We start from the raw sequence: 12,553 nt of genomic DNA, 5'->3' as shown, positions 1-12,553 counted from the left end.
TAGCTTAGTCATGCAGCAACAACGTAATGCTTCAAATACTCTTCCTTATGATTAAATACTAATGGTTCGTGAGGTCATAAGTCTTTCTTTAATGTTAAGGATATTTAGTCCTAAAGTATAACTTACCATATATATCATATTTGATCTTTTATTATAGGATATTTGTGTTCTATCACAGCTCTTTTCATTTATTGTTATTCCCCTATCCTTTATAATTTATTTGATTATTTGAGAACTTCATTTATGTCGGGTGGTTTTAGCAAATACATGAGATTATAATGATGGTGTTTATATAACACACGCGGAAGCAATTTGGATCTTAGGCACTTTTAGAACATCAATTATAGTAAATAACTAGCATGTTCATGAGTATTAAAACTTAATGAGTTTGAATACTAACCTTTTGTAGTTCAAATTCCTTTTTCCTCACAAACCGGTTTCGAACCACCACTAGTGTCTTCTCCACTATCCTCCGGCCTTAGAACGGGATTGTGGAATCCGGTGAGTGACTAAACTTGGGAGGGATTTTGTATATATGAAGAGAGTGTTTGTGAGAGGTTTTTCTCAAGGTTTTTCACCAAGAAGAAGACATTTCATGTTTTATGATCACTCTATTTATAGAGTCATGTTTGCATGTTCATGCAAATTTGAGATCACCAAATTTTGACACTAAAAATTCCACTCAAATGTTTGGGATTACGTGGCAAGCATGCATACTTGAGTTAACCAAATTTTGACACTCAAATTTGTAGGGTTTATTTGGCAAACATGCAAGTTTGGTTAAACAAAATTTTGACACCTCAAAATCCCACTAATCTGGATTTTTCCATTAAATGAAGTCAACATTTTGACTTTCTTCATTTTGATTCAACAATCAATTTGAATTATAAATTTCAAATTAAAGTAATATTTAATGATTAATTAAATATTTAATTAATATTTAATATTAATTCAAATGTCAATCCCAATTAATTCCGACACATATTTGATTAAGATATTAAATTTTATTTAAATATCTCAGATTCTTTCTTTTTGTTTAATTCGTAAATAAAACAAAAATGCAGTTAAATATATCGTATATGTGTAGTGCATTCTCCCTAATTTGAATTCGAACACTTCGAACTCACTCGTCACACTGTTCTATGGTTTAGTTCGATATGAGCTACCAGAGGGACCTAATGGACCTATAGATCATGGGCTCCAACGATCCAAGATTAACCGGTTAAACTCATTAACTTTGTTAACCAACATTCGTTAAGTACTAGGACATTCCACTATAGCCTAGTAGTTGCACTCCCCTCACTATAGATATATTTTTGTCCATTTGATATAACCATGAATAGTAAGTCGATCCTTCACAGGTTGTTCGTAACTAGAGCTGGGTCAATTTACCGTTTTACCCTTGAAGTTACTTCTTGTTTCTTATGTCTCACTGAGCCTCTAATGAACAATTGGTTTGTGGTCCAACCAGTAAACCGGATCCCTCTCAGGCCAATGAGAGGGTGGGGCCCCTTATTCAAGACCTGGAGTCAGTAATTAAGGGAACTACCTCTCTTCTATCCCTAAAAGTGGGTAGGAGTGAATTCCATCTTGCACCCCACGTCCTCAGCCATTTACCCAGTCTTACTCCTAAAATGAGAGACCTATTGAGTTGGCGAACTTGAGCCACTCTCACCCATGCAAATCTAAGGATAATTCCGAATAAACAAGGAGTTCATGGTTAGCTCAAGATTAAGATCGAGTTACTTAGGTCATCGAATGAAAAGAAAATCAGTCTCAACAGTAAACGACATTATAAAGTGAGAGTGATTTTCTTCATGGTCCGATCTTATGCAATACTTATTGCATAGGACGCCCCCACTCACATGTCTTCACATGTACAATTTTAGTGATCGCATTGTTTATATCATATACAAAAGTGGGCCGCATCCATAGTGTCCTCAGGATAAGGTACTCAGTCTTATCCTTATATTATATATTTGAACTTGATCAACTCTTATGTCTCTACATATAGTTCAAGTAATCATACTATAGCCAGAGTGTTCTTAGTTTATTGGATTTAGATTAATGATCGTAAAGTTCACTTTATTCAATAACAACCTTTACTGAATAAACAACAATAATAACTTTATTGAAAATAAAATATGCTTTTGTTTACAAACTATGAGTTTTAGGACATAAAACCCAACAAACACCCACTTGGACTAAAACTCTAGTGGAGTTTTATAATGTTGAGTAGAGAGAAAGACATAAATACAATAAACTAGGGCATCACATACTCATGCCTTTTCTCCCACGTTGAGTAGAGAGAAAGACATAAATACAATAAACTAGGGCATCACATACTCATGCCTTTTCTCCCACTTGCCCTAGAGAGAAAGACATAAATACAATAAACTAGGGCATCACATACTCATGCCTTTTCTCCCACTTGCCCTAGATTACCTAACTCGTAGTCCTAGACTCACTAGGTGCCCTTCATACACTTTAACCGTGAGGTGCTTTGTAAATGGATCAGCAATGTTGTGCTCTGAAGCTATCTGTGTGACGATCACATCTCCTCGTTACACAATCTCTCTTATGAGATGATATTTGGGCTCAATATGTTTTCCTCGCTTATGGCTTCTTGGTTCTTTTGAATTTGCAAACCCTTTGCTCGTGATCCTGTTCAATGAACCCCTCTGGTTGAGCCATATAGATACTCTCTTCAAGATTGTCGTTTAGAAAGGATGTCTTAACATCCATTTTCCAAATTTCATAATCATAAAATGTGACAATAGAGTATTCTAATCGATTTAAGCATAGCAACAGGAGAGAAGGTTTCTTCATAGTTCACCCCCTCTCTTTGGGTATAACCCTTTGCTACTAGTCGAGCTTTAAAGGTCTGTACCTTACCGATTTGGTCTCGTTTCCTCTTATAGATCCACTTGCAACCAATAGGTTTTACCCTATCTGGTTGATCTACAAGTTCCAAGATTGAATTGAAGTACATTGACTCCATTTCAAGATTCATGGCTTTAATCCACTGATCTCTATCTTCATCATTCATTGCTTGTTCATAGATCAATGGATCCTCAATGCCATCATCAGGTATGATGACGTGAGTTTCTGCCAAACCCAAGTAACGATCGGGTTGAGTTATAACCCTCCCACTACGTCGAGGCATTCTCAACTCTTGAGAAGGATGTGATTGACCAGAAGTGTCAGCTCCATCAACAACTCTTATTGAAGGACCAGCTTGATCAACAACTCTTGTTGTTGTATCAGTAGCTTCTTTAGAAATCTTACTTAATACTTGTTCGCTACGAGGTTGATGATTTCTTACGTGATCTTCCTCTAAGAATGTATCGTTTGTTGATACAAACACTCTATTTTCTTGAGGGTCATAAAACAAACCATCTTTCGTCTCTTTGGGGTATCTTACGAATAGACATAATTTTGAACGGCGTCCTAATTTCTTTGAATTTTGCACCAACACATGTGCATCCCCAAATTCTGAAGTGACGTAAACTACCTTTACGCCCTTTTCATAACTCATAAGGTGTTTCTGAAACACTCTTAGTAGGAATCATGTTCAAAATGCATGTAGCAGTCTCCACTACATATCCCCAAAACGGATCGGGTAATTGAGCGAAACTCATCATAGATCGAACCATGTCTAACAAAGTTCTATTTCTCCTTTCTGATACACCATTTTCTTGAGGCATACCAGGGGCTGAGAGTTGTGACCTTATTCCATGTTCTATCATATAGTCCTAAAATCTTATGTCCATGTACTCTCCTCCTCGATCTGATCGAAGTGTTTTAATAATTTTACCTAATAGATTCTCAACCTCAGTCTTATACTCTCTGAATTTTTCAAGAGCTTCAAGCTTGTGACGTATTAGATAAAGATAGTCATACCTTGAATAATCCTCAATAAATCTGATGAAATATTCATACCCTCCTCGTGCTTTGACATTCATTGGACCACAAAGATCTGTATGCACGAGTTCTAAGGTTTCTTTGGCTCTATAACCTTTTTCGAAAAATGATCGTTTAGTCATTTTACCCTCAAGACAAGACTCACATGGAGGTAAATAGTTGTCTTCTAACTTATTTGGAAGTCCATTTTTATCCAATCTATCAATCCTATTGCGATTAATGTGGCCTAGTAGTTGTCTTCTAACTTATTTGGAAGTCCATTTTTATCCAATCTATCAATCCTATTGCGATTAATGTGGCCTAGTCTTAAGTGCCAAAGATAGGTATTAGGAGAAATCTTTTGTCATTTATTTTGAGTTTCAGCTTTTTTAAACATCTCGGTATTTAAAATGGCTTTTATTTCGCTCGATTTTAACATATATAAGTTGTTTTCTAATTTTGCAGAACAAATATGAATACCTCTTTTGCAAATGAACAAGAGATAGATATTAGATTTCTTTTCATTTCAGGAAAAAAAAGTACATTATCTAATATAATGAATCTATCTCCAAAAAACAACTTTAAATTTCATACTGATCTTGCTGAGACAGCTTTTCCTGTTCCAACCCTGAGTGTTATCTCACCGTCCGCAAGCATTCTCCAGAAGCTAGTTTCCTGGTAAAAAGAACAAATATGATTAGTCGCCCCTGAATCTAGTATCCAAGTTGAGTTTTTATACTCTACTGAACATATTTCTACAACGAGTAAATCATATTTACCTTGTTGTGTCTTTTCGGCTTTACTCTCTGCAATGTATTTTGGGCAGTTTCTCTTCCAGTGCCCGTTTTCGTTGCAATGAAAACATTTTTCTTTATCTGCTTTTTGAACCTTGTGTTTGCGGTTAGTAGGAATCTTATTTTTCCCTTTACCCTTCTTCTTCATCAAAAACACTTTTAGAAGTTGAAGGTCCAGGCTTAGTTTCTTAGTACGATACACGTAGTAATTTTTTGGAGATAGCAACATTTGCTTCTCCTGTTTGTCCCTTGTTCGTTAAGAGGGATTGATAAGTCTGTAGCTCATTGAGAAGAGCAGTCAAGTTATATTCTATTTTTTTCATTACCACATTTGTGCGGAACTGACTTGACTCTTCTCATCAATGACAACTTCATTTTCTTCTGTCACATTGAAATTGACCATCATGTCTAGGACATGTTCTCTAACTGAGATCGCTTCTTACATACGACATTTGTAAATGTATTTTATGGCTTCATGTCTAAGGGAGAAGGACGGTTGTCCAAACATCTCTTTTAGAGATTCCATAACTCTTAGTAATTCTTCGGAAGTGTGACCCGCCATTTTCAGACCTCAGAGATCGGTCCTAACAATGCTATCGAACGAAAAAGCCAAAGTTGGGAACGGACCTAAGAAATCCTATCCTTTTTTAGAGTTTGTTTTGTTTCGACTCCCATGTTACAACCCTCCAAATGGGTAGTAGCTTTTGGGCAACATGTAGGTGGAACATGGGAATCTCACGGTGCAACCTAGTGGTGGAGACCATAGGAGGTGTTGATATACTTCCTTCTCCCACTTACTATAAATACTTTCTCTATTCACCTTGTTATTGACTCATGCAAATACCCTCCGAATGGAGGACGCTCCCAGGGCGACACAAGGCCGAGCATGAATCTCACGGTGTAAATTTTTCAGAGAGCGTAAAAGGAAAACGATGTATCTCATATATCTTTTTCCTCCCACTAAGTATTTTAGACGGTTGGGTATACCTATTACTTCGTTATATTCCGACTAATTAAATATAGCTTAAGTCTAGGTTATTTTTCTAAAACTTATATCACTTAAGCATGCTCATAAAACTGGGCTAACTAAGCTCAAGTACTGGTCCGATCTCCAGGTAGTAGGTGTTTTGTAAACCGTCAACGTAAGATTTTAACTATTAAAATTGATCATGCTTGGTTCTTAACCCTGAATGAGCATGTACTTAACTTTATTATAGATTTTAACGTCTATCTCGTTTTATGACGTTGAAAATAACCTATAACATGCATCTAACATGCTTTATATAACAATTATATAATCATTCATTCCATGCAATAATATAACAATTTATATCTATCACTCATGGAACCCTAAACATGCATACTATAAATTATAATAATTATAACATACTTGGAATGCATGAAACATGCTTAGCCTATGGTGAGATTTTAAATCTATATGACATACTTTGTGCATATACATTTTCTATTTAATTAAAACATACATTCATAATGCATAATTAATTAAACACGCTAAAGTGGATTGGTTTTGGCATTTTAAAACAAGCAATTAACTAAATTATTACATTAATAATTAAAAATAACTCGAACCGCTCCCGAGGATCAGGAATTGGGCGACCCAACTCTTAAAAACGTTGAACCAGACCCCAAAGGTAGAAAAACCACCCGAACTGCCTCTTCCATCTTCTTCTTTGGTTCAGCTTGCTATCTCTTCCATTTTCGATCAATTACAACCTAAAATGAACTCTAATGATTCCATAAAAATTACAAACCTTTCTTCATTCATTAAAGCCCATACACATTAGGCTTATTACAATAATTGTATCAAATAGAAGCATAAAAAAATGCCAAAACCAAAACCATCCACTTTAGGAACCACAAAATTTCATTCAAGAAATGGTACCCACCATGATCAAATTAATGTAAATAAAGTGCCTAAAACTTGCTCTGATACCAATTGATGGTGTTAATATAACACATGCGGAAGCAATTTGGATCTTAGGCACTTTTAGAACATCAATTATAGTAAATAACTAGCATGTTCATGAGTATTAAAACTTAATGAGTTTGAATACTAACCTTTTGTAGTTCAAATTCTTTTTTCCTCACGAATCGGTTTCGAGCCACCACTAGTGTCTTTTCCACTATCCTCCGGCCTTAGAACGGGATTGTGGAATCCGGTGAGTGACTAAGCTTGGGAGGGATTTTGTATATATGAAGAGAGTGTTTGTGAGAGGTTTTTCTCAAGGTTTTTCACCAAGAAGAAGACATTTCATGTTTTATGATCACTCTATTTATAGAGTCATGTTTGCATGTTCATGCAAATTTGAGATCACCAAATTTTGACACTAAAAATTTCACTCAAATATTTGGGATAACGTGGCAAGCATGCATACTTGAGTTAACCAAATTTATTGGATTTAGATTAATTATCGTAAAGTTCACTTTATTCAATAACAATCTTTAATAAATAAACAACAATAATAACTTTATTGAAAATAAAATACGTTTTTGTTTACACACTATGAGTTTTAGGACATAAAACCCAACAATTATAACTTACCATATATATCATATTTGATCTTTTATTATAGGATATTTGTCTTTTATTACAGCTCACCATAGGTATCATGTTTTCCTTTTATTACAGGCTTTTTTCATTTATTGTTATAACCCTATCCTTTATAATTTATTTGATTATTTGAGACCTTCATTTAGGTGTGGTGGTTTCAGCCAATACATGAGAATATAAAACGTAGGGTAATGTGCTTATCAACAATGTGAAGTTAACAAGACAATAATAATAGGTTCTAAAGCACAAAAACATGTGGATAAATTTCAAATATTGAGGCGCATAAAAGATATGGACCAGCAACTAATATTGATAGATCCACTACAAGGCATTTGGTCTAGTGTATGATTCTCGCTTCGGGTGCGAGAGGTCCCGAGTTTGACTCTAAAAATGCCTCCAACAATTATATCAAATTGAAGCATGCAATATAATAAGATTTGAAATAGGTTTTTTAAACCTTGAATCAAGAAGTAATTCAAATTGATATTTGGAAAGAAAAAAAAAAGCTATATTTAATTATAATTTACAAGTGTCTTTATAACATATTAATTGAAGAGAGCAAACAATAAGAATAAACAAACAAAGGAAATTTGTGTATGTATGATTCTCTTCAAATCTTGCAAACTATGAGGATTCCTCTCCTTTCTTGACATCAAGACTTACTTTTTTGGGACTTGGAACATAAACAGTCATCTACTCTTACTCCTACTCCCTTCTATAAGAATCAACATAGCATAATCATTCCATGAAGGCTGAGGTAGTCTTATAAAAGAAGATGAGGGTACCACTTTCTATTGCAGAATTTCTATGTGAATAGAGAATGAACCATATTCTTGGGAGATAAGATAGAGCCTCGAGCCTAACTTCAAAGGCATTACACAAATTGTTCTATGATATTTTTTCTAGGAACTCTTTGTTATGTTGTGCGCTGAAGGTTTAAGGAAAGGGACACAGATTCTCTATTGCACTGATCTCCCAATAGAAGTTTTACCTAGGTCATCTATCGTCACAATCCTTTTAAGGAAGATGCGCCAAAATAACCAGTGAACAATAACATTTAAAGAAGTTTTAGAGAGCAAGAAGAGGATTGTGATAGAAGTTTCCCTAGGTAAAACTTCTTTAAATGTCTTAGCCAATCATGACCTCATAATGAGAAGTCTCTTGGACAACAATAGCATATGGACAACAAATGTCTTAGCCAATTGTAACGGTTATCATTGCTCAAGGCGTGTCGCCCAAATAACCGATAAACAATAACATTGTCCAAATAACAACCTTGGACAACAAATTTTTTACAAGAATGGCTGAGACATGCAACATGCAACCACAGGCAACACGCCTTGGGCAATCATGACTGTGACATCTGCCCCCACACAGTTTATTGGATAAGGCTGACTTTAGGTCTCTCGATGCGCTTCTAGCTGATCTCATAATGAGAAGTCTCTTCCAACCTACTAGGTGCTGTTGAAAAGTACTTCTCGGTTTGTTGAGTCTTCATGTCTTCTCTGTTCGTGTCTTTCCTACTTTCTTCGCTTAAAACTTTTTCTTAATTGTATGACGTCATATCACCTGCTTCTGCTTGATGTCTTCTTTGTCGAAATAATAACGTTTCAAGTTACTAACGTGGACAACAAGGTTAGTCCGCATCCATAAGAGCAATTAGATTCTATATGATGTCTTCATAATCTTACGGATAACTTTAACTAGTCCATAGTATTTTCACACCAGTCTTTGGTTTTGTTGCTTTGAACTCGAAGTTGATCTAACCTTAACTTATATGAACTCTTTATTTTTCTTGAAATTATTGTGGTTGACGCTTCCGACTGACCCTTCTCTACATCAGTCTAGATGATATTTATGTGTGAACATGTGTTGCTTCAATGGTTTGTTTTTGTCTCCCTTCTTTAGTATCTGACCTTGTTTTTGTCTCTCTTGGTGGGGATAAATCCATTATCTGACCTTGTTTTGCGTCATGGTGTTAATGTAGTGGCAACAAGGTTTCTATTGAGATTGGCGCACTCGAGCTCCCCTTTTCAATTACAACAATAGCAGAAAGCGTAGATTCATCATGGCTATGATTATTTTTCAACTGTTGTATCGACATCATTTTCAACCCTCTTGGTTGATGGATGTTTTTCTGAATGATCGTCGGGTTAGACTCCGTTACTGCTAGACATTTTGCTAGGGGCATGTAAATGACTTTGTGTTTCAGCAGGACGTTCATTCCTGACACGACGTCGAAGTCATCCATTTCAACTATCACTAAACAATTTTCCTAGTCCAAGGCTCTAGCTTGATTAGAGTTCTCATTGTGACTCTTAAGACAGACAAAGCTTCCAATTTGACGGCGTTCATCTTTCCTGTATCTTGATGCCAAAGGATGTTAAAATATTTTGCATCGGTTTCCATCATGTTGTGGGTGGCTCTAGAGTTGACAATGGTGTTCCTTACTACTTTGTGCTTTATCCAGACCTCGACATGCATAATATATATATATTCATTTAACTATAAGACATATGGTCCATGGTAAATTGTAAGTCTTATACTAATTAATATTATAATGGCTACTACCTAAATTATAACCTAAAGTTGATAATTGATGTTCAATTAGCCAACCTTAAATTTGTAATCATTGTGAAGTGATTGAAATTAGAATGGAAGTAGTTTAAACTCCTAGTACCTTAAATGAAGTTTGTCTCTTCTAATAAAACACGAATTTCTCTTTAATATCATTAATACAATTATGCTTCATATTGAACCTACCAAACATGAAACTAAAACTACGTTCAATTTAACTTCATTTTATTGTCATCTTGAATGACATGCAGGATATATTCTTGGTTTACCTTGATATTTCATATTAGTTAAGTTTTTTGCAAAATCACAATTTGACAATAACAAAGATGAACTTGAGTCTGTTTATTATTTTAAAGAAAATTTCTTTCTCCGTCTTATTCCTAATAACTCTTCAACTAAATTCATATTATGCTAAGAAACAAATTTTTTACTCGCAAGAAGTAAAATATGCAATTTTAACTAAAATTTCATCGAAACAAATTTTATTGTCATACAACATAGATGACAATTATAGCCTTCAAACAAAAACGAGAGTAGTTGTGGTGAATGGGATAGAAACTCAAAGTGTTCATCCATAATATACGACAACTACCTAAATTATGACCTATAAATTTGAAAACATAAGTTATAGTTGAAAATTACATAAAACAATCCCCAAATTATAACCTAAAGTTGATAATTGATGTTCAATTAGCCAACCTTAAATTTGTAATCATTGTGAAGTGATTGAAATTAGAATGGAAGTAGTTTAAACTCCTAGTACGTTAAATGAAGTTGGTCTCTTCTAATAAAACACAAATTTCTCTTTAATATCATTAATACAATTATGCTTCATATTGAACCTACCAAACATGAAATTAAAACTGCGTTCAATTTAACTCTATTCTATTATCATCTTGAATGACGTGTAGGATATATTCTTGATTTAACTTGATATTTCATATTAGTTAAGTGTTTTTACAAAATCACAATTAGACAACAACAAAGATGAATTTGGTCGGTTTATTATTTTAAAGAAAATTTCTTTCTCCATCTTATTCCTAATAACTCTTCAACTAAATTCATATTATGCTAGGAAACAAATTTTTTACTCGCAAGAAGTAAAATATGCAACTTTAACTAAAATTTCATCGAAACAAATTTTATTGTCATACAACATAGATGACAATTATAGCCTTCAAACAAAAACTAGAGTAGTTGTGGTGAATGGGATAGAAACTCTAGTGTTCATCCATAATATACAACCACTACCTAAATTATTTCCTATAACTTTGAAAACATAAGTTGTAGTTGAAAATTACATAAAACAATCCCGAAAATCCAAGAACTCGTGTCCAATTAGTCAATCCTAAAGATAGAAACTAACATAGAGTAATTGAAAATTTAAAGTTCCAGTTACTTAACTAAATTTCATCTCGTCTTTAATAAAACATGAGTTGCACTTAAGTTCATGAAGTATTTGACTCCAACTCTTAGTACTATTAATGCAATTATATTTCATATGAGTTTGTCATAAATCAAACTATGTTACATTCAATACAACTTCATTTTCTTGTCATAGGAAGCAAAATAGAAGAATTAAATCAAACAAACTGATGAACTGAGCCGAATAAATCCAACCCAACCCAAACGGATTAGTTTGATTCATTTGTTGGGTTGTAGTTTATTTGAACACTTGCATACTAGACCATCAACTTTTTGTTTTATAGTCCAACAACCGCTCAAGAAAATAGATTTCAAACTTGAAAGAAAAAAATATACTGAGGAGTTAAAAATGTTGCAATTTTTTAGAAAGGGCATTTGGTCTAGTGGTATGATTCTCGCATAGGGTGCGAGAGGTCTCGAGTTCAATTCTCAAAAGAATGAAGCCTCAAAGAAAACAATTCAAACACCATAGTGTATATTCTTCCATCTAAAAACTATGATGATGCTCTTTTTTAATATCATTTTATCTTTTCCACTTTCAATAGGCATGCCTACCCAAATCCTAACTTTCGATAGTTGCTTTACTTGTGTATTCCACGATATGTGTCTCAAATGGAACTATCAAACTAAAACTTACATTATTTTCTTCTCAATACAGTAATTGTCGCAAACCCTATGTAAATAATTTAACAGCGGTCTAGTCTAAAAGATATAATAATAATGATTATTTCTCATGGATTTCATTAACAAAGAAAATAAATGAAATAATGATGATACATTCCATAAAAAACATATAGTCCATACTAAGGGCATTTGGTCTAGTGGTATGATTATTGCTTTGGGTGCAAGAGGTTGTCCAAAAGAAAAAAAGCACTAAAATAATTAATTATCAGGTTTATGAAAAAGAAATTGTCATTCTTTTGTCTTTTAAAATCCATACTAAGGGCATTTGGTCTAGTGGTATGATTCTTGCTTTGGGTGCAAGAGGTCTCGAGTTCGATTCTCGGAATGCCCCTCCAAAAGAAAAAAAGTACTAAAATAATTATCGTTTCAGGTGTGAGAGGTCTCAAGTATATCGTTTCTACTATAAAGTCATCATAGCCTCTCCATCGGTTTCGAAGACTCCTTCGGCATCAATGTAGAGATCTTCGACCTAACGAGAATGGAACTTCAAGCCCATTTAATCAATCCGCTTTGTATCTTATTGTTGACCGAACTAGTTGCACGCTAGGCCCAAATTCTCTCTCAGTCACTCGGAGATGAAAGTAAGATAGAGAAAATG

The 12,553-nt window shown here is 34.2% G+C and overlaps 1 non-coding gene across 1 annotated transcript; it reads left to right on the top strand.

The window, feature by feature from the left end:
• Nucleotides 1-12,214: 12,214 nt before the first annotated feature.
• On the top strand, nt 12,215-12,286 carry TRNAP-UGG. Its single transcript has one exon. It is a non-coding gene; the product is annotated as a tRNA-Pro (tRNA).
• Nucleotides 12,287-12,553: the final 267 nt, after the last annotated feature.

Source organism: Cucurbita maxima, unplaced genomic scaffold (genome assembly GCF_002738345.1).
Source record: "Cucurbita maxima cultivar Rimu unplaced genomic scaffold, Cmax_1.0 Cma_Scf00278, whole genome shotgun sequence".
NCBI lineage: Eukaryota > Viridiplantae > Streptophyta > Magnoliopsida > Cucurbitales > Cucurbitaceae > Cucurbita > Cucurbita maxima.
The sequence above is the reverse complement of the archived record's forward strand: the minus strand, read 5'-3'. Positions and strand labels throughout refer to the sequence as shown.